The sequence below is a fragment of the Podarcis liolepis genome (genome assembly GCF_965112155.1).
Source record: "Podarcis liolepis genome assembly, chromosome: 9".
Taxonomy (NCBI): Eukaryota; Metazoa; Chordata; class Lepidosauria; order Squamata; family Lacertidae; genus Podarcis; species Podarcis liolepis.
Window position 1 is genome coordinate 14,778,820 of NC_139564.1, and position 26,518 is coordinate 14,805,337.

Here is a 26,518-nt window from a genome sequence, read left to right on the forward strand (position 1 = left end):
AGCTAGATTTCTTTTATGGCTGAGAACTTGGATACATTCACCAATGTGTTTGGCAGGAATTGAGGAGAGGGAGTTCCAGCAGATGAAGGGGAAAGGGCTGTTTCCCATTATGAAGAATAATTAACACATCAGTAAAGGTACACTGGGATGCAAAAGCAACTTGTATATGAAGAAGCACTTGCTTTCCATCCAGCTGCTTGGCAGACAAAATTAATAGCTAGGAGATACAAATGACATGGGCGTGGAAAGGTCCATAGTGGCAGAGCACATTAATATGCATAGACATAACAGTGTGGTGTAGTGGTTAAGAGCAGTAGTCTCGTAATGTGGTGAACCGGGTTCACGTCTCCGCTCCTCCACATGCAGCTGCTGGGTAACCTTGGGCTACGCACACTTCTCTGAAGTCTCTCAGCCCCACTTACCTCACAGAGTGTTTGTTGTGGGGGAGGAAGGGAAAGGAGATTGTTAGATTCCATAATTAAACTATGCACTATGTGAACCATTCCAACCTTTTGTCTGCCCTGGATCTCACCACATTCCCAACAATAACAAAAACTAAAAGACTCTTAACCTCTGGGTCGTGGGTTCAAATCCCACGTTGGGTGAAAGATTCCTGCACTGCAGGGGGTTGAACTAGATGACCCTCATGGTCCCTTCTCACTTTACAAGTCTGTTAATAATAATAATAATAATAATAATAATAATAATAATAATAATAATAATAATTTATTATTTATACCCCGCCCATCTGGCTGAGTTTCCCCAGCCAATCAGTGTTAAAAACAATACAGCGTTACATATTAAAAACTTCCCTGAACACGGCTGCCTTAAGATGTCTTCTGAATGTCAGGTAATTATTTATCTCTTTGACATCTGATGGGAGGGCGTTCCACAGGGCGGGTGCCACTACCGAGAAGGCCCTCTGTCTGGTTCCCTGTAGCCTCACTTCTCACAATGAGGGAACCGCCAGAAGGCCCTCGGCGCTGGATCTCAGTGTCCGGGCTGAATGATGGGGGTGGAGACGCTCCTTCAGGTATACAGGACCGAGGCTGTTTAGGGCTTTAAAGGTCAGCACCAACACTTTGAATCGTGCTCGGAAACTATTTATTCTGTAATAAATGTTGCCAGGCTACAGCTCCCTTCATCCCTAACCGCTAGACATGCTACCTTGAACTGGAGGGAATGTTCCCCACCCATGCCCCATTCATGTGTTATGTCTGTGCCTAGATGTCCACAGATGCTCAGTGGCCACAGCAAGAGGATTTGATTTCACTTACCTATTGTCAGAAAACCATCTTGGTCATGGACATACAAGCAGATTTTTCTACAGGGGAAGGTAAAACAATGCATTTTCCAGAAGACAGGCCAAGAAATGTTATAATTTAGAATCCCACCAGCTAAGATGTCAGAGTAATAGCTGAACATGAGAAGTGGTATGATTTACAGCTCACTCGAGAACTCTGAATCAATGAAAATAATGGGCAAGTTGGATAATATAATTATCTACCATGCCGTCTATGCCAAAAAGAGAGAGAGGGTTGGTTTTACCTCCCATTTTATTTAGAAAACATATGTTCCAGATTCAAGCATATGATGACGAACTGGCAACTGAAATCAGTCTTTGAAAAACCTGCTGGACTGGACAGAACAAACGACAGCGAGTCTGCCATTCAAACAAATATAACCTCTGCCGTTCAGTAAAAGCCAAAAAAGCTTGGACAAGTGCAATAAAACCAAGCGTCATTTAGTCTCTCTTAGAAGTCATTAAATTTTATGTAAATTCTGCAAAAGGCCCCAACTGTGCCTTTGCCATGTGAGCAGATTGCTGATTGGTCTCATTACTAAGTCCTAGGGAGCACTTGGAGATCATCTCAGGCACATCTGCGTATGCCATAGATGTGGCTGGTCCACCGTTAGTGGAACGTGATTTGGGACATCTGATTCAGGGCATCTGCCAGGTTCTTTAGCATCTCGTATTCTTAAAAGAGCATCGTTCTCATCTTTGTGGCAGCAGGGAGAAGCTTAAAAATGCAAAGACCATTTTCATTCCCACTGCACACCCATGTGAAGTGTAATGTACCTTAGAAATTGTAACAAGCCCATTTAAAAAAAAACAAAAACCAACAACCAAAAAAATCAATCCACTTAAGTTCTGTGAATGAGCACTGAAAGATGATTGGGACTGACAACAGCTCCACTCAATTATACTAGCAAGATGGCCATCAAATAGGTGGAATTTGTGGGGTGGGGGTGGGAGGAAACCAGTGATGTGCAAACTGCCTGTGGCCCAAATAGCATCACCATCAAACAATCGGGGGGGGGGGAATGAGGTTGCATTGTTTTGACAGTTCTAAACTTGCTCGTAATGCTTTTGCACACATGTGTCTTTGCCCTGCTTCTTGGGAATTGTTGCCTGCAGAGGTAGGCAACCATGCAATCTTCCCTTTCTTTCTTTCCGTGGATGCTGAGCATCGCCGTACCAGGCTGCTTGCATATGCTCCATATTTACAAACATGGAGCCCCATGTGGAGAAGGAGAAAGTGGAGCTAGCATGTCCCCTGACAGCAGGCAGAGCCATCTGCCAGATGGGTGACGACTGCTGCTTTTGAGGAGGCCCCTGTTGCTGCAGTTCGGCACTTTATTCCTAATCCTCCCTCCAAGAGGAGAAGAACTCATTTGAAACTTGCAGTCAGCCAGCTTCCATTGCATCCTCCACGTCACAATACCTTAGGGACAGTAATGAACTAAAGATTGAGAACTCATCCAAGAAGCCTCTGGGTGTTCAGTTTCCACCCTCCTTCATCAGGACTTGGATTCATCAAAACAAAGGTCAATTAAAGATTTAGCGCAGGGGTAGCTCCAAGGGCCTGTTTTCCAGACCCCAAGCATTTTCCCCCCTGGGTCCCCAAACCTCTCCCAAAAATTGTCTGGAGAGTTTGTCATTCATGAGGATCCTACCCCATATAGTTGGGTTTGGGGTTGTTGTCTCCGCTCCCCTCCCATGTGTGTTTTCTTTTAGCAAGGTCACATTACCATGATTCATGCACCCTGCTATTTAAAGGTAAAGGACCCCTGGATGGTTAAGTCCAGTCAAAGGCGACTATGGGGTTGTGGCGCTCATCTTGCTTTCAGGCCAAGGGAGCTGGTGTTTGTCCACAGACAGCTTTTCAGGTCATGTGGCCAGCTTCTGGTGCAACGGAACACCGTGACGTAAGCCAGAGCGCACAGAAACGCCATTTACCTTCCCGACACATTGATCTAGCTGCACTGGCATGCTTTCAAACTGCTAGATTGAAAGGAGCTGGGACAGAGCTCATGCCATCCCAGGGATTCGAACCGCCAACCTTCTGATCGGCAAGCCCAAGAGGCTCAGTGGTTTAGACCACAGTGCCCCTATTTGCTCTAACGGCTGTGGGTAAGGGCGCTCCATCCTTTTCTGTAACTTACCGTATTTTTCGCTCTATAACACGCACCCGACCATAACACGCACATAGTTTTTAGAGGAGGAAAATCTGTAGGCATGCCACCCGTAGGCATTTCCTCCATAACACGCACAGACATTTTCCCTTACTTTCTAGGAGGAAAAAAGTGAGTGTTATGGTGCAAAAAATACGGTACATTCCTACTTACAAGAATATCAAGTCACTTACTGCAGTTGGGAGAAATCAATGGAGACCAAGTAAACAACTTCTTCGCATGCGCCGACAATGGCAGCTGCCTGGTCTGAGTGTTGGCCAGGCAGGTGCAAAGGCAAAAAAATGGGGAAAGGTCTTATTTTAAATTAGGAAGAACTTCCTGACAGTAAGAGCTGTTCGACAGTGGAATTTGCTGCCAAGGAGTGTGGTGGAGTCTCCTGCTTTGGAGGTCTTTAAGCAGAGGCTTGACAACCATATGTCAGGAGTGCTCTGATGGTGTTTCCTGCTTGGCAGGGGGTTGGACTCGATGGCCCTTGTGGTCTCTTCCAACTCTATGATTCTATGATTCTATGAAATTGTGAGTAATAATTTCAGGGCAAATGGCTCACCTCATGGTGTTGTATTGCAAGTAGGGAAAATTTTTACCTGTTGTGTTGTGGTGGTCAGAGTGTCCCTTGGTGATATCAGGTCTGTCTCTCTCTGCCTGGCCCTACCTCACAGGGGTTTAGTGAGGGTGAAACCAGTATGGGAGGTTGAGAAACTATGCATGTCACCATAACCTCCTTGGAAGAATGGTGGGATATAAATGTAATTTAGAAAAGTAAAAATGTTAATTTTACAAACCATGGAGGTGCAGGTCACTTTTGTGTCCAGGGCATCTGTCTACCAGCTCCACCTGGTACGCAGGCTGAGACCCTATCTGCCCGCAGACTGTCTCACCAGAGTGGTGCATGCTCTAGTTATCTCCCGCTTGGACTACTGCTCTACGTGGGGCTACCTTTGAAGGTGACTTGGAAACTGTAATTAATCCAGAATGCAAAAGCTAGACTGGTGACTGGGAGTGGCCGCCGAGACCATATAACACCGGTCCTGAAAGATCTTCATTGGCTCCCAGTATGTTTCCGAGCACAATTCAAACTGATGGTGCTGACCTTTAAAGCTCTAAACGGCCTCGGTCCAGTATACCTGAAGGAGCGTCTCCACCCCCATCGTTCTGCCTGGACGCTGAGGTCCAGCTCCGAGGGCCTTCTGGTGGTTCCCTCGCTGCGAGAAGTGAGGTTACAGGGAACCAGGCAGAGGGCCTGTGGAATGCCCTCCCAGCAGATGTCAAGGCAATAAGCAACTATTTTACATTTAAAAGACAACTGAAGGCGGCCCTGTTTAGGGAAGCTTTTAATGTTTGATGCTGTATTGTTTTTAATATTCGGTTGGCAGCCACCCAGATGGGCGGTGTATAAATTATTATTATTATTATTATTATTATTATTATTATTATTATTATTATACATAAAGGAACATAGGAAACCAGGTAGTGTACCACTGAGCATCACCAGTAGAACTATAGCTAGAATGATAGGCAGGGAAGTTCACTATTTCATGCTATCAGTCCATGCACTAAGTGCTGCTCGACGTCATGCCTGGAGGTCATGTTTTCTTTTTTAAAAAGTCACCGTTAGCCAAAGATGGAGAACCTGCGGCCCTCCAGATGTTGGACTCAAAAGACTATCCATTTCCAACCAATATTCAGAGATTCTGGGAGTTGTAGTCCAACATCTAGAAGCCACAAGTTTTCCATCCCTGCCCTAGGCTGTCAATCCTTGTGGCTGCTGTAATGTAACCCAAGCATAAGGGAAGGGGCTGCTGAAAAGGTTTCCTGGGCCAAGAAGGTCTGCAACCTGCAAGCAAGAGCCTATTTTCTGCTCAGAATAACTGGGTTTGTCTGCAGCTGGAGCTCCAGTAAAAGCCCTATAAAGTGCATTACTAAATTAGCAATATTTACAACTTTCATGCATTCCTCTAATTTATTTATAGCACAAAATTCCTTCTGGTTCTTTCCCCCTTAAAGTCATGGGAGAGTAGATGTTGGCTCAGCCATAAGAGGAGGAAGAAATGGGTTATTTCCCCAACGGCCCCTCAGTGTTTAAAATAAATAGTAACTATAGTGGCTTAGATCCAACTACATTTTTTTCAAGGAGGGAAAAACACACACACAGAGAGAGGGAGAGAGCGAGAGAGATTGCTATGCCCCAGCTTGTCAGTTCAGCAAATCAAGGCATTTCATTTGAGCTGAATGGCGATGTTTAGGTAAGCAAGACTCTGTGCTGGAGAAATATCTATGAAGAGACTGTCAGACCCATTAAAACCAAGGTACCTTTATTTTATGTTTTTATTGCCGCTTAATCCTATCAGGGAAGCCGTGATCAGGTTGAATTCTCATGCTGTTTTTCACCCTCTCTGCTTGGTTTTATGAATGGCTATTCATGTTAGCTTCCTTATAGGCAGAAGACTTTTCTGTAGAATTGTGTGTGTGTTTGAAAGAGAGACAGAGTTGTGTGTGTGTTAAATGGGTGCCTGTTGGGTTTGGTTTTCATGCTGGATAAGCCTTGGGTGTGTGCAGAAATTGCACTCATCTGCAGGTGGAGAAAAAATTGACTTGCAAGTATGGTTGTCGCAAGACTTCTTTTTCTATCCTTCAGCATTCTTGAATCTGGGTAGGCATGCAAAGTTCATCTCTGTTAAGCCTGGATGTCTGGATGAACAACTGTGGACGCAGAATGGCTAAGCAGATGTATGAACTACTTGCTATGTTAATTCCTTAACAGTATGCATTACAGCTGCCCTTTATGTGATGCGTACCCTGAGACTCTGTTAAGGAGTTGTGCTTGAGAGACGATGATATGGGAATTCTAATTTGGCACACAGGTTCTGGCACTCACTGCAGATTTGTAACACCTTGGCGTTGCCTTGCCTTTGCTGTGTTTCCCCCAGCCCAGGCATGCTGTTCAAATAACTTTTTTAAATTGGCATAAAGGTAAAGTTAAAGGGACCCCTGACCATTAGGTCCAGTCGTGACCGACTCTGGGGTTGCGGCGCTCATCTCACTTTATTGGCTGAGGGAGCCGGCGTACAGCTTCTGGGTCATGTGGCCAGCATGACTAAGCCGCTTCTGGCAAACCAGAGCAGTGCACGGAAACACTGTTTACCTTCCCACCGGAGTAGTACCTACTTATCTACTTGTACTTTGACATGCTTTCGAACTGCTAGGTCAGCAGGAGCAGGGACTGAGCGACGGGAACTCACCCCGTTGCGGGGATTCGAACTGCCGACCTTCTGATCGGCAAGTCCTAGGCTCTGTGGTTTAACCCACAGTGCTACCCATGTCCCAAAATCGGCATAGATCTCCATAAATTAGAACCATAGTTACATAGGGGAAGGAGAACCACCAGAGATGGCAATCCTCTAGAGCAAAATCGGGTGGTTCCATTTATCCCTCTTGCTGCCTACAGCTGCCATTTGCTCAGCTACCAGTTAACTTGCTCAGCTCCCACAAGAATTGATTATGTGCTCACTGCAAGGCTGTGTTTGTTTAGCCAGCAATGAAAATGTACAGAGCACTTTTGGCTGCAGTCATAACTTATGTTGCACATATCACCTACTTGCTCTTACACTTATTTTACAAAGATCACACTCCCCAGAACACTGCTTTGTATTTCTGAGGGTGTATTTACAAATCGATTTCTAAAAGTGTTTTAATCCTCGCTTGCTTCATTTTCTCCAATTAAGTGCCATTTGAATTCAGTGCACTGAGTCAGAGAAAACTCCCTTTCCTCCTTTTTCTCATCTCTTTCTTTGCCCTTTGGACTTTTACATAATCATCTTAAATCCCAGAAGACACAGCTCAGTGCAGAATTCATCCAAATTTAACTGAACATTGCCACTAAGTACATGATGTGTTTCTTTAGACCTAAAGGTGTGCCATCTGATGCCATGATTTATTTGTTTTTTATAAGGTTGCAGTGTGAACTTCCCAGCATCTGAATGCAAATTTGGCCACTGAGCTGTTGCCCACCTGTAACTCCATCCCACTCTATCATGCATGCTTCCTGAGCTTGTCGACAAGACTCCTGCTGGCAACTCACCTTGTTGCATATTGCAATAAATTTGCCCAAATAAACAATTCCCACTGGGCTGCACACACACAATATTTTCTCATTTAAAGCAGCAATGGAGGGAGGAGAACTTTTCATTTATTTTAAACATGCACGCCTGGCAGTAGGTAACCTAAGGGGATGTTTGGTGCAGGCTGCACACTCTCAGTGAATAGCACATGAATCATTAGCTCTTCTTCTTTAGCCTGAGACATCCATTGATGACATTGTTTCATTAACTTGCCTGTAAGGCATTACAGGAACAATCAACAAGTCAGCTAGTGGACCACAAAAAGGATGCTCATAAAATAGATACTGCAGGTATGCCAGACAAGTGGAATATTTTCTTTCCAGTGTACAGCACAGTATTCTTTGGATTCCAGTATTTCCCAGAGGCACCTTCTGCAATCAGGGATGTGTCCCACAAAGCAATGATGCAAAATATTTCTTTCTTTTTTTAATATACATTTTTGTTAGTTTTTACATATATTTTCCAAACAGAACATACCATCTCATCTCACCTTACACAACATTTTGGCTATTTTAGTCTGAGACTTCCATCAACCACGTCTAATCATTTTCAAACCTCATCTTTTAACCTTACCTTTGTTATCCTAAGTACTACTTTTAACAATTCATAACTTAAAACCCATTCTCATAAATCTTTTCTGCAATATTTCATATAGTTCTCCTTACAAAACTTCTTCTAGTCCTACAAGCGTAGTCAGTTGGTTACAATTGTTTTTCAGATAACTCGTATATTTACTGCAATCTTTCAAGAATTTCTGGTCCCACTGGTTTCGAATTCTCCCTGTCATCTTATCCAATTCTGCGTATTCCATCAATTTCATCTGCCATTCCTTTTTCGTTGGTAGTTCTTCCTGCTTCCATTTCTGTGCCATGATGCAAAATATTTCATTTGGCATCCATTTTTTTTAATGGTAGTCCTAATGTTGTTCAGCTCTCAGGGAACTGCTATCCACATTCTGCATCAGCCCTGTATACCTGAAGGAGCGTCTCCACCCCCATCATTCAGCCCGGACACTGAGGTCCAGCTCCGAGGGCCTTCTGGCGGTTCCCTCACTGCAAGAAGTGAGGTTATAGGGAAACTGGCAGAGGGCCTTCTCGGTAGTGGCACCGGTACTGTTCTCAAAGCTACCAACATGAGTTTGACCAAACTGCGGGAGGAAGTGGAAGACAGGGGTGCCTGGTGTGCTCTGGTCCATGGGGTCACAAAGAGTCGGGCACGACTAAATGACTAAACAACAACAACAATTGCTTTATTGCTTGTGTGTTTGCTGCCCTGGGCTCATTTGGTAGGAAAGGCAGGATTTAAGTTTAATTATTAAGAATAATCATCATAAATGCATGTGCCTTTAAGCATACCTCTGTAATCACAGCCCATTAGCTCATCCAAACTCACTGTTTACCTTTTGCCCTGCAATTTTAGGCACAGACCTGTGCTTTTCTTTAAAAAAATAAATTTTATTAGAATTTATAAAGAGAGATACCAAACTTAATACCAAATATCTATTTTATTCAAAATTAATCTAAAAAAAAAAAAGGAGGAAAGGAGGAAAGAGAAAGAGAAAAAAAGGAAAATGAGAGAAAAATAAGGGGGGGGCGAGAAAATGATATGGGCATAGCCAGGATTTTTGTTGAGGGAGACAGAACCTCAGTTTGCTGTGTATTTTTATTTATTATTATTGATGGGGGGGGCAGTTGCCTCCCTGCCCTCCCTCTTTGCTACACCTATGGAAAACTATAAGAAGTAAAGAGTGGGTTTTGACAGTGAAAACACCAGGGCAAAAAAAGAGGGGAAAGTGCAGGCCTGTACCTAGAAACAAATCACAAAAGGAAGGCTGGATGAGGCCTTAGAGTGCCCAGGTGTCTGCAAGCACAAATTTACCAAACACAGCACACATGCAAGCATAATGTGAACGGCTGCCCTAATTTTGTGGTTTGTTTTTATGGTTTGTGAAGGAAATTCATTTCCTCCGCCTGCCTCCCCTGTTCCCTGACTCAAGGGACCATCAATAAAGATCAACTTGCCTTATTATGACCAATCCTCTTCAGCACCTCGATTTCCCCCCCCATGCAAAGTAGCACTTGGCTGTCCATTTTCACCTGTTTATCTTTCAGCACCATCAGAGCTGAAATACAGGGGGAAGCCAGGTGCTTTTATAGCAACTGGAGAGCAATGGAACATGCATTTATGGCACCCACACTTCACTGAGCCAGAGGCTAAGCAGTCATTAGCAACAGTGTTTTCTTTCCAGTGCCATCCTTCTATCGTGCAAGTGGAAATGTTGAAGGTGAAGGTTTGCTCATTGCGATTTGGCAGCATCGCTTCTGCTCACTTCAAAATAGTGATTTTGCATGATTACGGTCGCACAAAAATGAAGCTTTGCGCACCCTTTTCATGGAAGAAAGGGGCCTGAACAACCAATAGCAGAGTCAACTGAAAGCTCCAGTTGCTACATAAAAGCCAATGGGGGGCGGGGGGGGGGGAGACTGTTATTCCCCCACCGCCCAATTTCTTTTTCTTTTATTTCAAGATTCAAAGTTACAGGTTATTACTCAACAGTTATAATCCTCATTCTGCAATACTAATGACTTCCGGCTCACCCATCCTCAGTGTTTATAATCACAATTGCATCTTACAATTCCATCATATACAGTTTCATCCTCTTTAACAGGTTTCTCAATATATTCTGCTGTATTTTTCTTAAACTTCAAACTGTGGACTATGCATATGGGCAATTATTTTTTAAATAGACCAGCAAAGGTTTCCAGTCCTCCTTGAAAAATTCTAGATTTGTGTCTTTTATCAGAGCTGTCAGTTTTGCCATCTTTCTGTATATCCCATGATTCATTTATTTTAAAATGCCAAATAAAAGCCCAAACTGCATGATTGCAGTTAATGTGCATGGTGGGTTTTTTCTTATATAAATAGCAGCCATCGGGGATCCTGAGTAGCACTGGGACTACAGGGAGCAGAGAGGGAAAATTTAAGCCTTCTTTATCCGCATGCAGTGATTCCAGTGAAAATCATCTTCCTAAGCTGCTGTTTGTATTCTCTCCTAATAAATATAAGCAGCTGGCAGAAGAGGGTTTTTTTGTTGGGGCTGTAGCAGGGGAGAAAGGGTTAAGCTCTTCTTCTCCATCTCCTGAGGTCCCGAAGTTGCTCAGGATCCTTTTGTTACTGCTAGTTGCATAACAAAAGCCATATATTAATATCAAATCTAGTCTGGCACAGATATGCATTTCAAAGTAAAAAGGGAAAAGAAGCCAGACCATAGCTCCATCTGGTATGCAGGCTGAGACCCTACTTGCCTGTAGACTGTCTCACCAGAGTGGTGCATGCTCTAGTTATCTCCCGCTTCGACTACTGCAATGCGCTCTACGTGGGGCTACCTTTGAAGGTGACCTGGAAACTACTACTAATCCAGAATGCGGCAGCTAGACTGGTGACTGGGAGCGGAGGCCGAGACCATATAACACCCGTCTTGAAAGACCTACACTGGTTCCCAGTACGTTTCCGAGCACAATTCAAAGTGTTGGTGCTGACCTTTAAAGCCCTAAATGGCCTCGGTCCAGTATACCTGAAGGAGTGTCTCCACCCCCATCATTCTGCCTGGACATTGAGGTCCATTGCTGAGGACCTTCTGGTGGTTCCCTCGCTGCGAGAAGCCAAGTTACAGGGAACCAGGCAGAGGGCCTTCTCGGTAGTGGCACACGCCCTGTGGAATGCCCTCCCACCAGATGTCAAAGAGAACAACAACTGCCAGACATTTAGAAGACATCTGAAGGGAAGCTTTTAATGTTTAATAGGTTATTGTATTTTAATATTCTGTTGGAAGCCGCCCAGAGTGGCTGGGGAAGCCCAGCCAGATGGGTGGGGTATAAATAAATTATTATTATTATTATTATTATTAAACCGAATCAGGCAGATCCGTGCAGGATCCCTGCTTCTGTGGAACAAAGACATGCAGGTACATTGGCTCTGTCTGTCTGTTCCACACTGTGTTTCGCCTTGCAAATATTTACCTACAAACAGATTCATAGAAATCATAGAAACATAAAGTTGGAAGGGTCACCTACACCAATCCCCTGCATTACAGCAATCTCAACACACAGTCTCCCATCCAATTTGAAATCATACCAGACCCTGCTTAGCTTTGCAAATGTGCTAGTAGTTTTCATGCTTCACCACTAGAATTCCTGTATGCTTGATGTCTAGATTTGGGTTATAAACTGGGATGGTGGCGGAAGGGGTTAGCCTCCACAGAAGACGTGGGAAACGTTTTCCCTTGTCTTGGGAAATGCTCAATATAAATTAATGGAAATTTCAACCAGTGTGTAAATAACGTTCATGCAATGCAATTAGGACCAGTATTTGGACAATTATATTTTTCACTTGAACAAGCAACCTGTGTCCATCTGGAGCCTGGCACTAATTCAGAGTTTCTTCCATGTAAGCCACTTCTCCACTGGCTCAAAATTCATTGGCTATCCTTCCATTCATGTTCTGTTTTGGAGAGATCGCTTCCATTTGCACACAGAAAGACAGCTGCAGAGCTTTAGTAATAGTTAAAAGGGAGCGGGGGTTTTTTGTGAGTGCTGCTAGCAGTGTCCGAGTTTGCAGACTGGCAAGCAGCAGGCACCCCAGATGGCGGGAATTGAAATCGTTTGAGCACTAAAAGTACTGTAAAGTGGAATTTTCACACACTGCAGTAATTCCCATATTTTTCATGGCTGGAAGCTGTTGCTTTTGCTGAAAAATAAACAGAATCGTTCAGGGGTTGAGGAGCTTTACACCGTGGTTCAAGGCTGGCCCGAGAATTTTTGCTGCCTGAAGTGAAGAACAAGATGGCCCCTCCCCTGTTCCAGGTACAAAACCCAAGCAGCCTGCCAACTGAATCTTACTTCAGTCAACAATGGTAACAACACAGTGGCCTACACAGTTTTTTAAATAATTTTTATTAAGTTTTACATTTTTGTATTCAACACAATCATCATCACAAGAAAAGAGAAAACATGCAAATCCCAATCTCCCCTGACTTTCCTCAACTTCCTCTTCTGGTTGTTGAAATATTGTTTCTTCTGCTTATTTTATTCTACCTTAATTTGTAGTCTTTTAACTATATCTTATTACACTCATAGCATTCATATTTTCCATATTACTTACCGTATTTTTCGCTCCCTAGGGCGCACCCGAGCTTCCCCCTACCCCAGCCCCCAGAACAGGCTGCTATCCGCAAGCCTTGGGAGCCTGAAGGCTTGCGGATAGCTGCCTGAAGCCCGGGGAGCGCAGCGGGAGTTGGTGCTGCGCTCCCCAGTCTTCAGGCTGCTATCCGTAAGCCTTCGGAGCCTGGCGGGAACTCCCGCTGGGCTCAGAAGGCTTGCGGATAGCTGCCTGCAGCCTGGTGAGCAAGAGGGATCGGTGCGCACCGACCCTTTTCGCTCTCCAGGCTTCAGCAAAAGCCTGCATTCACTCCATAGGACGCACACACATTTCCCCTTCATTTTTGGAGGGGGAAAAGTGCGTCCTATAGAGCGAAAAATATGGTAACTTTTATATTTGTTTTCTTAATTGTGTTTAGACAAACCCTGCTAGTGAATCTACTTCTTTACAGTGTTTCTGTAGATACATCATAAACAATTCCCGACAAAATTTTTTGAAATCTCTATTGTCTTTGTCTCTAAGTTTTCCAGTGAGCTTCGCCATTTCAGCATACTGTATTCCATCAGTTTTCCTTGCCATTCTTCTTTCACTGGTATCTTGTCATCTTTCCATTTTGGGGCTAGTAATATCCTAGCCACTGTTGTAGCATACATGAATAGTTTCTTCCACTCTTTTGGCAGGTCTCGGCCTGTAATGCCTAGCAAAACAGCTTCTGGTCTTTTAACAAAAGTGATCTTAAACATTTTTCATTTCATTTCATTGTAAATCATTTCCCAATAGCTTTTGATTACGATTCCAACACATGTGATAAAACATGCCTTCTTTCTCTTTACACTTCCAACACTTATTGGAGTGGCCTACACAGCATTTGGGGGCAGCAGGATAGCTTAGGAAGTGCACACCCAGCTCTGTCTACTTACAGCCCCTCAGAATCTGCTGCCTGAGGCACGGGCGTCTTACCCATAGAGGCTAGTGGCGCGGGGCGCCAAGTTCTGGAGGGCACCAGGGAAGAGGCGGAGGCTGGATGCAGTGCCTCCTAGCATCAGCTTGCTGCGCCTCTGCCATGCAGCGCTGAAGCAGCGGCATGCCGGGAGCCTCCATCTGCTGTGGCCACCGTGGCACGAAGCGGCCAGCTGAGCTGGGAGGTGCCACGTCCAGCCTCTGCCTCTTCACCGCCAGAGGAGGCACCCCCGAGCCGCTGCCTGCCTCCTCCAGCCCCGCTGACAGTGCCATCCTCCCTAAAAAAACTCTGGGGCGCACCGGAGGGAGCTTTGCACCACAGCGCCAGATATGCTTAAGACGGCCGTGGCCTGAGGCAGCCACCTCACTCTGGCTAGTGACTGAATGTGAGTGTAAATGTGTACAACAAAGCTTCAGACCACTTTCTAGCTACCTGATACAGTGGTACCTCTGGTTGCGAACGGGATCCATTCCAGAGGCCTGTTCGCAACATGGAAAGAACACAACCTGCAGTGGCATGTCTGCGCACACACGGGTTGCGATTCGTCGCTTCTGTGCATGCGCATGATGTCATTTTGTGCGTCCGTGCATGCACATGCGCGAGCGGTGGAACCCGGAAGTAACCCTTTCCAGTACTTCCGGGTTGTCGCGGGACATAACCTGAAAGAGCATAACATGAAGCGGACGTAACATGAGGTATGACTGTATGCATGCATCTGTGTGGTAAAATGGCCCCAGTCTTGAATGGTGCAGAGTATAGAACCAGGCAGAGGGCCTTCTCGGTAGTGGCGCCCGCCCTGTGGAACACCCTCCCATCAGATGTCAAAGAGATAAATAACTACCTGACATTCAGAATACATCTTAAAGCAGCCCTGTTCAGGGAAGTTTTTAATGTGTGACATCTTAGTGTATTTTTGGTCTTTGTGGAAGCCGCCCCGAGTGGCTGGGGAAACCCAGCCAGATGGGTGGGGTATAAATAATAAATTATTATTATTATTATTATTATTATTATTATTATTATTATTATTATTATTTTCACTTACCAAGCCTATTTTGAAACCTCCCCAGTTATTTTTGAATACCGTCTTTCAATCCAAAGGGCTCTAACGTGGTGAAGAGCTTCATGCCCAATGAGCACTTGCTAACAAAGCTCACATCCACACCATTCATTTAAAGAACATGACTTCCCTCAAGGAATCTTGGGAACTTCAGTTTACCCATCACAGCAAGTTCCATCTGTAAGGGAATGGGAAAATGCAATCTGGCATTGTATGCTAATGTGCAAGGTATCTTTATTACAAAAGGTAATAAGGTACTGGAAACATGAAAAAAGATTCATGAATACATTTCATATTTGAATGGAAAACCCTCTGGAATAATTTAGCATGATTTTGTATTTTGATTTTTAAAAATATTATAATTGTTACAAATACTCTTCAATTGAATTGTAACCTGGTTTCTGTATTTCTGTCTTATTTCTGTAAAATAAGATAGTAAAAAGATTGTTCTCACTGAACCCCATTCCACACATGTAAGAGGTGTTTTTTTTAAAAGGGAGAATTTTAAAAGTGGATATGTAACTGTATGAAATAGACTTCAGTACCAAAACAAGGCCATTCCTTTCTTTAAAAACACAAAGAAATAAACCTATAAAATATACCCAGCTATACACAGTGGCAAATATGTTTTCTATATCAGCTTTGAAGGCATTGTTTGATATCTGCTCAGCAAAAGGGATCAATTAATTTGAGCTGCTGTGAGTAGTTACAGAAGTCATCATATAGCCTTCATATCTTGAAAGGCTAAATGAAGATGCCATTGATGTGAAAACTCGAAAGCCTGGATTTCATGCTGAACATGAAGAAAAGGGCTTTTAAAACTAACTGTTAAATATACACCAAATAGAAGTGACATATTCAATTCTTAGCTTTGAATTTCATATGGAGATTATCAGCCCTACAGAAAAGGCTATGTGGCTTGTTATTTGAATGTCTTAATTCACAATCTCACATTTTTCAAATTCCGCCTTCCTGTTTCCCAGTTTCCAGCTCTTGTAATTTCCCCTACATTGAGCCTTCATATATCACAATAATCATAACAGAAACAGGGTCTCCTTGTTCACAGAGTGGGCAGCAGGCTTCTAAAAGCAGAAAATATCAGGCAAGGGAAGAATCTATCTTCCCACTACTCATTCTCCAGCTTGTTTGTTTATTACTTTAACCATGTGATCAAGTGGACATCCAAATCCCTTTGAGTCTGATTCCAGAGCAAATGAAAGTCTTGAATGGCAAAGGACACCAGCACTGACTTTAAAAGCAAATGTTCAACGCTCTTGTGCACATAAATGTGATGGCCTAAGGTTCAAAACTATCAATCAAAACAAAGACCTGAGGACACTGAAGAGGGGAAGTCTATGTACAGGAATTGCCTCTAAATGAACCATAGAGAGGCAGAGGAATCCATGTGAGGAGAACCCTAGGATGTGTCCACATACATGGCTTGGTCACTCTGCCCTCTTCTGACCATCTCCAGACTTTTGACCAAACGGTTTAAGCACCACAAATTTCCCCCTTGACATGCCTACAGCCTGTATGAAACGCCAGTTGGCTCCTGACTTCTGCTGCAGCAACATCTGAGTCTGCTGCTCTTCAGTGCCTGTATCCAGCCTGAATTATCTCAGTGCCATTGAGAGCTGTCCATGGTCCTGTAGAGACACCCCAAGGAACAGCACAATAAAATTAAAAATCTGTTGAAGTCTGTGGAGGCAACATAACTGTTTGACCATTCTTAGGTTCTCATAATTTTACGGATTATTTATTTTTCCCCTACCAATTTATATATCACATAGCACCATGATTACTAAGCAGCGTACAATGAGGTTACCAAAGAGATGCAAATGTAAAATCAGTTAAAATTAAGCATAAAATGATTGATTATTATTTTTTAAGTCATCACCAATTGCCTGAAGTTCAACAGAGAGGGGGCCTGTTTGATCTCAGCTGGGAAGGAGTTCCACAGATTTGAGCCCACAATACTGAGCACAGGTCCTGGTGGATGCAAGGTGTGAAATTGGACCCATTGGAGAGCACTAACAGCAACACCTCCCCCAAGAACTCCCTTTGATTGGGCAGGGATTCAATGAATTAAGTGGTCCTTAGTATCTGGACACAAGTTGCTAAGGGTCTTGTAAATTAATGCAATAACCTTGCATTTGGCCCAGCACTAAATGGACATTAAGGATGTCTTCTTTAAACAACAGATCATAATGAGAAGAACTCTACTAAAAATAATATTTCAAAAGTCACAAAACGATACTGAGCAGGGAAAGAGGAGATTGACAAAGAAATAACTCCCCTCCGCCTTCCTTCATTGGCAGCTTCCAACAGATCTCATTCCCTCCTGTGAAGATAGGGAAGTAGCCATTCCATTCTCAGAAGGTGCCTTCTGGCTCTAGCACATAAAGTCCTAGAACATTCATGGTTGAAGCTTCCAGATCTAGAACATAAGAAGAACCCGCTAGATCAGGCCAATGGCACTTCTAGTTCAGCATCCTGTTCTCACAGTGGCCAATCAGATGTCTGTGAGAAACCAGGGAGCAGCACTTACACACAAGAGCCCTCTTCCTTCCTGTGGTTTCCAGCAACTGGTATTCAGAAGCATTGCTTGCTTCAGCTGTGGGGGCAGAGCAGAGCCACCATGGCTGGTAGCAACTGATATAGCCATCTCCTCCATGAATCTGTCCAATCCTCTTTTAAAGCCTTCCAAGTTGGTGGCCATCACTGTCACCTGGGGGAACGAGTTCCATCGTTCAGCTATTTGCTGCAGAATGATAGGCACGAATCTGAATGTGTTCGGTGACTTTCAACCAGTTACGCTGTATACTTGTTCAGACGGGAATTCACACGGGATCAGAGGGACCATTGCTAGGAAGTTGTACTCCATCCATTTGAAGGTGTACCCATGCGGATGCCTACATAGAAAGCTCTGATGGCATAGAAGGATTTAGTGCCTTCCAGTGATCCAGCCATTTTTCAAGCTATTGTTTGAAAAACAGTAAATCAGCAATGGAGAATTATCAGCTCAGTGGCCCATATTTCTCCAGAAGACAGGAGGGTGTTGTGCTTTTAATGCCAATAATTTGAAACAAATAGTTTGTAGTCTGACCTGAAAAGTGTGTTGGGGGTTGTTGTCCTTTTTTACTGTGGGAAGAGGAAACTTTCTCTTTCTATCCTCTTTTGATGCTGCATATTAACCTAATCTCATTTCCTGGTTGGCCAGATCCATTGTCTGCAAGCAGCAGCTATGGAAATCTAAATGTATGTGTGTTTCTAATCTCCCCCCACCCCACCCTCCTCCGCCTCTCCCCACTATGGATGTTTTGTTAGCCTTTGTACTTGTTTGTAGTCTGCTTAAATTGGGTGTCAGATTCCAGCTGGAAGCCAGGCTGCTTGTTGCCATTATGGCTAATTGGGCATTCATAAGCAGGGAAAAGATACACCCCATTTGCATCTAAATTTTATTAGTATCCTACTGTTTGGCTCCTCTTTTGGGGGAGGCGATGGCTATTTGTCAATGTCTGCTTCCTTACATTTGGCGCTTCCCCAATATATATTTTTTTCTTTGGAAGAGTCACAATTGGATAGCTCTGTCGCTGCTGTTGTTTTTCCCCCAAGTGCTTTTACATAGTTTAAAAATTTATGTCCGGGAGAAGAGCCAAAGACCTTTTACAATTAATGCTACACTGGTGCAAATTTTAATCAGAGGGAAGACACGTCAGAAAGGCGGGCAGCCAAGGGACACTCTTTGTTCCTTCCCAGGCTTTATGTAGCCCATTGGCCTTATAAAAATAAGCAATCAGGAAAATCGAGACTTTCCTGATTGCTTATGATTTAAATGGCAATCCTTCAACGATAAGGTCCACCCTTGCCCAATGAAAAAGGAATGGTAAGGTAAGACGAGGACTTTGGGCTTGGGTGGTCTGGCTTGGTGATTGAAGCCTGGGCAATTTTAGAGACCAGAACAAATTGTAGGGCGATGGGCTGGGGTCAAATAATAAATCAAAGGAGCAGCTGTAGAAATATAATTTAGGAGTTGCTCCAAGGTCAAAGCTGAAGAGGGCAGTTCATAGGAGAAGGCAGTTTCTATCAGGGTTTGTTGGATATTTATCAGAATAACTCTTGGGCAGAAGATTCCTTCATTGCAGGGCGTTGGAATAGATGATTTTCATGGTCCCTTCCAATTCTACAATTCCATGATATTCATTCATTATTTTACATTTTCAATAAGACTGAAGTACTGAGTTGGGATGAGCTCTTTTTAAATGACTCCCCAGTGCTCTGGAGCTGGTGCGTACCTCCCCTGCAATCTCAAAAGAAACCTTATTTAGATGGTGTTAATACCTCCTACCTTCCAAAAGCCATCTTCTTTTGTTTTGTTTTGTTTCCCCATTGATTTCTAGAAAGACTCAGATACACTTCTGCTGCGTGTGAATTTCCATTCCAAATGGCATGACATTTGCAGATATTCTGCTATCTCCAGAGCATCACACCTGCCAGATTTCACATAGAAAGAGCAAAAGGGTCCCTGTTTTATACGCAATTAAAATAGGCATCCAGACGCAACCTGACTGCTGTTGAAACTAAAGAGCGCTTTCTTGCATGTCATGTTCGCTGCTCTGCAGTTTCTCTTCCCATGTTCGAAGTGCTGCATATAGTAAATGTGAAGAGGTTTTTGGGGTGCAGGTGTTTGCGATGGTAGTGGCGGTAGTTATCATGATAATAAAATATTTCAGAATATCATTTTCTGGCACTCTTTGGGAGAAGTGTTATTTGATATGGACATTTCTTATCTCCCTTTGCATACATCCTGATTGCTTGGTTGTGAAATTGAATCTTCTTTGTGATGATTTTTTACAGATGCAAATGTTGTTTCCATCTTCAAAAAAAAAAGGGGGGGGGAGAGAAGACCCAGGTCTGACACTGACACCAGGAAAGATTCTAGATCATATAATTAAACAGCCAGTTTGGGAGCGCTTAGAAAAGGATCTTATGATTATTAAGACCTGGCATAGGTTTCTCAAAAACAAGTCATGCCAGATGAATCTCATTTCTTTTTTTTTGACGGAGTTACAAGCTTGGAGGATGGGGGGATGCTGTGGACATGATGTATCTTGATTTCAGTAAGGCTTTTGACAAGGTCCCCTATGGTATTCTTGTGGAGTAGCTGGTAAAATGTAGGCTTCACAATGTTACAGTCAGGTGGATTTGTAGCTGGTTGACTGACTGAGTGCTCTCTTATGGTTCCTCACCATCCTGGAAAAAAGAATGGCAAGTAGAATGTTGCAGGGTTCTGTTGTGGCGCCATTGTAGTTCAACAACTTTATAAATGACTTAGGTAAAGGAACCCTGACCATTAGGTCCAGTCGTGTCCGACTCTGGGGTTGCTGCGCTCATCTCGCTTTACTGGCCGAGGGAGCCAGCATACAGCTTCCGGGACATGTGGCCAGCATGACTAAGCCACTTCTGGTGTACCAGAGCAACGCATGGAAACGCCGTTTACCTTCCCGCCAGAGCGGTACCTATTTATCTGCTTGCACTTTGACGTGCTTTCAAACTGCTAGGTTGGCAGGAGCAGGGACCGAGCAACAGGAGCTCACCCCGTCGCAGGGATTCGAACCGCCGACCTTCTGATCAGCAAGTCCTAAGCTCTGTGGTTTAACCCACAGCGCCACCCGCATCCCATAAATGACTTGGATGAAGGCAAATCAAATTTGCAGATGACACTAAACTGGGGTAGCTAATATTTCAGAATAGAGAATTGAGATTCAGGACAACTCTAATAGATAGGAGAACTGGGCCAAAACTGACAATATGAATTCCATAGTAAAAATGTGAGGTTCTACACTTAGGTCAGAAAAAACAGATGAACAAACATAGGATGGGAGATACCTGACTTGCCAGTAGTACAAGAGTTTTATCTAGGAGTTTTAAGAGACCACAAGCTCCACAAGCTTAACTTGAGACAACAGTCTGATGCAGCCGCAAAAAAGCTAATGCAATTCTAGGCTGCATCAGCAGAAATATAGCGTCCAGATCAAGGAAAGTAACAGTACCACTCAATTCTACCTTGGTCCGATCATATTTGGAGTAGCATGTCCAGTTCTGGGTACCAGAATTGAAGAAGGACATTGCTAAGCTGGAACATGGGCAGAGGGAGGTAGGGCAACCAAGATGATCAAGGGTCTGGAAACCAAGACTTATGAGGAACGGTTGAGGGAGCTGGGTACATTTAGCATGGGAAAGAGAAATCTGAGAGAAGATGTGATAGCCATTTTCAAATATCAAAAGAGCTGGCACATGGAAGAGGAAGCATGCTTGTTTTCTCCTGCTCTGGAGGGCAGGACCTGAACCAATGGCTTCAAGTTACAAGAAAGGATATTCCGGCTAAACATCTGGAAGAACTGACAGTAAGAGCTGTTAGACAGTGGAATGGCAGTTGTGGACTCTCCTTCCTTGGAGGTTGGTTGCTTCCAACTCTACAATTCTGATTCTAGACAGAAAAATGATGTGGTTGCAAAATGGCACACTTAATGAGCGACAACAATATGTATGAATTATGCTAACTATATTGCTGGCAGTTTTGTGTACGAACTTGGCCTCATTACTGCGATGGGCGGCGGCAGTGGGGCTTTGTGTACCAAGATCAAACTGCCTTTCTTTCCCAAAGATACTGAGATAGGAACCTTGATAAATTTAACGCCATGATGAAAAACTTCAGCGTTACAAAATATGCAGTTAAAATCACAATCAAGGGCAGTACATCCTGCCTAATGTTCAGCTCTAACCTATTGTTTTATTTTTAGGTTAGTTTATGGGTTCTAATAATGAGAAATAAGTGTGCTTTTCATATATATGAAGTACTAAATCTGAGACTGAAATCCTTAGTTGCAGATAAATCAGAAATATCTCATACATAGCCCTTTCCCCACTGGAAAGAAATTGTCTTTCTTCTTCCTCTTCTTCCAGAAGTGTTAGTTTGCCAGAAGCCATGTAGAAAAAAATTGCATACTTCCCTACCAATCTGTAAAATAAATTCTGGGATTTATTTGACTGTGTCTTCTGTTTATCACTGTGAATTATCACCACCCAAAACTCTAGTCCTGGAAATAACACTTTAATACATATTAATACATTGTAAATCTATGTCACCCACTAGAAGATGCTTCCTAAAATTTATTTTCATTTTAAAATAGTGGTTCGATTTGTCAGATGTATGGATAATTTGACCGTGTCATTTCTGCCCTTGCAAGAAGAGTCTAGGTACCAAATACTTTTATGCAAGACTGGGGCTGGAGAAATCTGGGAAGTGTAATACTGTTTTTTTATTATTTTTATTATTTAAAAGCATATATAATATATATTTTTATACAGCTTACACTTTTTTTATACAGCTGTACACTTTTTAGCTGTAATCCTGTACACAGTTACCTGAGTAAGTCCCATTGACATCAATATGACTGATTTCTGAGTAGACAGGTATAGTATTAGATTCACATTCTATCACATTAATTGCATGAGATATCTCAGGCAAAGTAATAAACTCAAATGACTATTGTCAGTTAAAACATTACCTACGATGTATTTCTTCCTTGCTATCTTACTAAGTTTTTCTAGGTAAGACAGAGTTAAGATGGATGGTTTGGCAATTGTTTGTAGTGTTGCATTCTTAAACTGGCTTTCTTCATTAAGCGCGGAAGTTGCATTTTAGTGTGAATTTACTTCGTAAAACATTACAAAATGGCTGCTGTGGGGGCATGGCATGACGCAAAATGTCCGCCATATCTAAAGGGCAGAAAAAGAGACAGAACTACAAAATGGTGCCAGCATGCCCACTATCAGTGGAATAAAGGCCACCACCATACTTGCGTATAGAGCACAACTCTTTGCACCTCTCCTCTGTTCAGAATCGAAGGGAGAGTGGGTGATCAGTCCTGGCATCCAATGAAATGTGGGCACATTTAGTGGGAGGCAGGCATGATAATTGTAGAAGAGGCCAAGCCAGTGTAAGCAGGAACTGAGCAGAAAGAGCAAAGAATCTCTTTCACACTGTGATCTTTTTAGGGGATATTTTCTGAGGTCCTTTGCAGGCAGTGCAGGAGGTAATGATGGGCACACTGGTACACATGGGTGCCACACTGGCAATCTCCCAAGCCAATGGGGAGCTTGTAAGGGGCTGAACCATACTGTCCATCTCTCCCAACTGAATGTCAACTGTGGCATGACCACTGAGCATGCTCAGTCCTCAGTCTTGTTTGTCCTCAGCTGTCAACTTTTCCCTTTTTTAAAGGGAAATTCCCTTATTCCGAATAGGAGTCCTCGCAAGAAAAGGGAAAAGTTGAGAGCTATGCCTCAGTCCTGTTCTGTTGGTACTCTGTGTTTGCCATTAGAGGAAGTGATATGATGAAGGCCTGCGTTTAGATTGCTGTGTATGTATGTGAAAGGAAAAGTGTATTACCAATAACTTCATAAGCAACTTCTTCCCATTAGTTTTCTTTTTCTTTTTTTAAAGTTTATTTCATGAAGCAAGATAAAATGGATGAGGTGATTATCACAGCAGGGGGACGAAAACTGGCTGTAGTCAAGGAACCCACAGAAACATATGGTACTTTTAATTCACATCAGCTTTAATTACTTCTTGATTATATCACATACATTACCCAAAGAAATTGCTGTGTAATACTGCCCGGCGAGTGGATTTTCTCCACAAAAGGAACTGTGATCTCTGAATCAAAAGTGATGTAGCTGAGAGAATGATACACCAACTCCACATCTCTTTGATGATTAAATTATAAGCAAGAGTCCTAGACAGTTCTCATATCAAGTGCCGTATGTTTGGGCCAGAGCCCAGAATACCAGATATTGTTTGGGCTATCAATTGGGAACACTGTTTCAGACCAGCCACCCAACTTGAATGCTAATAAAAAAAATTAGTAATGAAATGGCACATCCATTCATCTTTGCAGTGTCTTTACCATTCACAGCAGCACTTAACAGCCAAATGTGTGGAAAATATGTAAACTTAATAAGGCATATGGTCAAGATTTGTACTATTACACTGTTCAGCACACTGTGTTTCTTTAATGCGCATTCTTTGGCATACATTGAAAGCACATTTCTGTGTTCGGCCTCTATGAAACGAATAGGCAAACTGTGGCACTCCAGATCTTTATGGACTTCATAAGAAGAGCTCTTCTGCACATGCCCAGTGACCCACTGAGTCCAGCATCCTGTTGTCACAGTAGCCAACCAGATGCTCAAGGGAAACTCAGTGCAGGACATGAGCCGCAACAGCACTCTCCCACTTACGTTTCCTTTCAGCTGATACTCAGAAGCACAGTTCCCCCAATACTGGTTGCAATAAATGGCAATCTTGACTAGCAGCCATTGATATCCTTATTGTATATGAATTTGGCTAATCTCCTCTGAAAGCTGTCCAACCTGGTGGCCATTGCACATCCTGTGACAAATGCGGTGACAAATTCCATAAATTAACTATGTGCTGTTAATATATCTTATTGGATGTCCTCAGTCTTGTTGTTGTTGTTTAGTTGTTTAGTCGTGTCCGACTCCTCGTGACCCCATGGACCAGAGCACGCCAGGCACTCCTGTCTTCCACTGCCTCCTGCAGTTTGGTCAAACGCATGCTGGTAGCTTCGAGAACATTGTCCCACCATCTCTGTTGTCCCCTTCTCCTTGTGCCCTCCATCTTTCCCAACATCAGGGTCTTTTCCAGGAAGTCTTCTTTTCTCATGAGGTGGCCAAGTATTGGAGCCTCAGCTTCAGGATCTGTCCTTCCAGTGAGCACTCAGGGCTGATTTCCTTAAGAATGGATAGATTTGATCTTCTTGCAGTCCATGGGACTCTCAAGAGTCTCCTCCAGCACCATAATTCAAAGCTTACAACATTCAATTTTGTTGGGTGATCTGGGATAAAAGCTTCTTGTTATTGCTCCTCACCATACCATAGCCTACAATATATCTAGGCCAAAAAAAAAAACAGGCCACATGTCTTCTGGGCCGTGCTCCCAGGCAAGTCATGTGACCTGTGTGAGAGTATGGAGCCCAAAACCTGCATTTTGGGGGGCTCTGTGCTCTTGCAGGGCCGGGAAACATGTGTCCTTGGGGACCACAGCACCCCAAAATGCATGTTTTGGGTTGTCATGCTCTCAAGAGCACATCCCCCATAAAACAGAATGTCCCAATTTTTATCAGGACAGTTGAGGGGTATGTCATACAGCTCTATCCCGTTCCCCTTGCTTTCCCTTTCCCACCCTAAACTAATAAGTCCCAAACACTTTTCCTCATATGAGGAGTTGCTCCTGTCTCTTGATCATTTGGGTTGCCCTTTTCTGCCCCCTTTCCAAATCCACAATATCCTTTTTGACTTGTGGTGACCAGAACAGTACACACTATTCCAAGTGTGGGCTTGTATGAGAGTCCTATGCTACAGTGGTGCCTCGCAAGACGAAAAGAATCCGTTCTGTGATTCTCTTCGTCTAGCGGTTTTTTCGTCTTGCGAAGCAAGCCCATTGACGGATTAGCGGATTAGCGCTATTAGCGACTTTTAGCGGCTTATCTGCTGATCGAATCAGCTGATAAGCGGCTTAGCGGCTTAGAAAAAGGGGGGAGGGGAAAAAACCCCGCAGGAACTCGCAAGGCATTGTCGTCTTGCGAAGCAAGCCCATAGGAAATTCGTTTTGCGAAGCACCTCCAAAACGGAAAACTCTTTCATCTAGCGAGTTTTCCGTCTTGCGAGGCATTCATCTTGCGGGGCACCACTGTATTGGCAGTTTTGATTTCCTACCCCTTTCCTAATGATCTCCAACATGGATTTCACCTTTTTCACAATTACCACACACCTTTCCTGGTCAGTCACCACCAGTTCTGACCCCATTAGTGTATGTGTGCACCTAATATTTTTTGCCCCATTGCAGATCTTTGAGGAACACCATTTCTCCTTTGTGAGAGCTTTCCCTTCCTACTCTCTGCTTCCTGTTCTTTAACCAGTTACTGGTTCACAAGAAGACCTCTCCTCTTATCCAATGCCTTCTAAGCTTACTCAGGAGTCCTTGGTGAGGGGCTTTAGAATAATTTTTTTTGAAAGTCCAAGCACAGAGTATCTACCCGAGCACCCCTATCCACGTGCTTGACACACTCAAAGACCCCTAAAGCGTTAGATAGGACTTAACTTTGCAAAAGCGTATTGAATCTTTTCCTTCTATCTTCTATATTCTTGGTAATTTTCTCTTTAACAATGCTTTCTGTCAGTTTTCCTAGAGCACATATTATGCTAACTAGCCAATAACTTCTTGGTTCCCCTTTTTAAAAATGGTTTTACATTGGCCACTTGCAAGTCCTCAGGTAAGGAGGGACAAATTACTTATTTTTTGTCAGAAGATCATAATTCAACTATGCTAGCTCTTGTCGGCATGACTGGTCACCAAAGATAATGACAGCTGTAGTCTAGGAACACCTGGAAGGCCATAGGTTTCCCACTTCAGAGTTATGGAGTGATGATTTTAATACTTTTCTTTGAAGCCAGACTTCTGGTTGAGGTTAGTTAACTGAAAAGAGCCCTATGCCCAGAAAAATAAGTTAGCAAATATTTTACAGGGATGCAGGGAAATTCTCTAGCTATAAAGCAAGCTGGCGGGATATAATTCGTAAATAATGTATGGTTCAATATATGGAATTCAACAAGCTTAATCTAAAAAGTTTCCAGGGTACATATCTCCTCAAGTAAGACAGA

General features: G+C 43.4%; 1 protein-coding gene across 5 annotated transcripts in view; it reads left to right on the forward strand.

Moving 5' to 3' along the window:
- ARHGAP24 (Rho GTPase activating protein 24) overlaps positions 1 to 26,518 on the forward strand; it is a 408,313-nt gene that overhangs the window by 216,095 nt on the left and 165,700 nt on the right. Inside the window, exon 1 of one of the 5 annotated variants that reach the window (XM_083458717.1) lies at positions 5,642 to 5,783. The exons of the other annotated variants lie outside the window; for them this stretch is intronic. The gene's annotated coding sequence lies outside the window, so the exon portion shown is untranslated. Of the gene's footprint in view, positions 1 to 5,641; positions 5,784 to 26,518 lie in introns of those variants that run through there. 5 annotated transcript variants of the gene reach the window in all.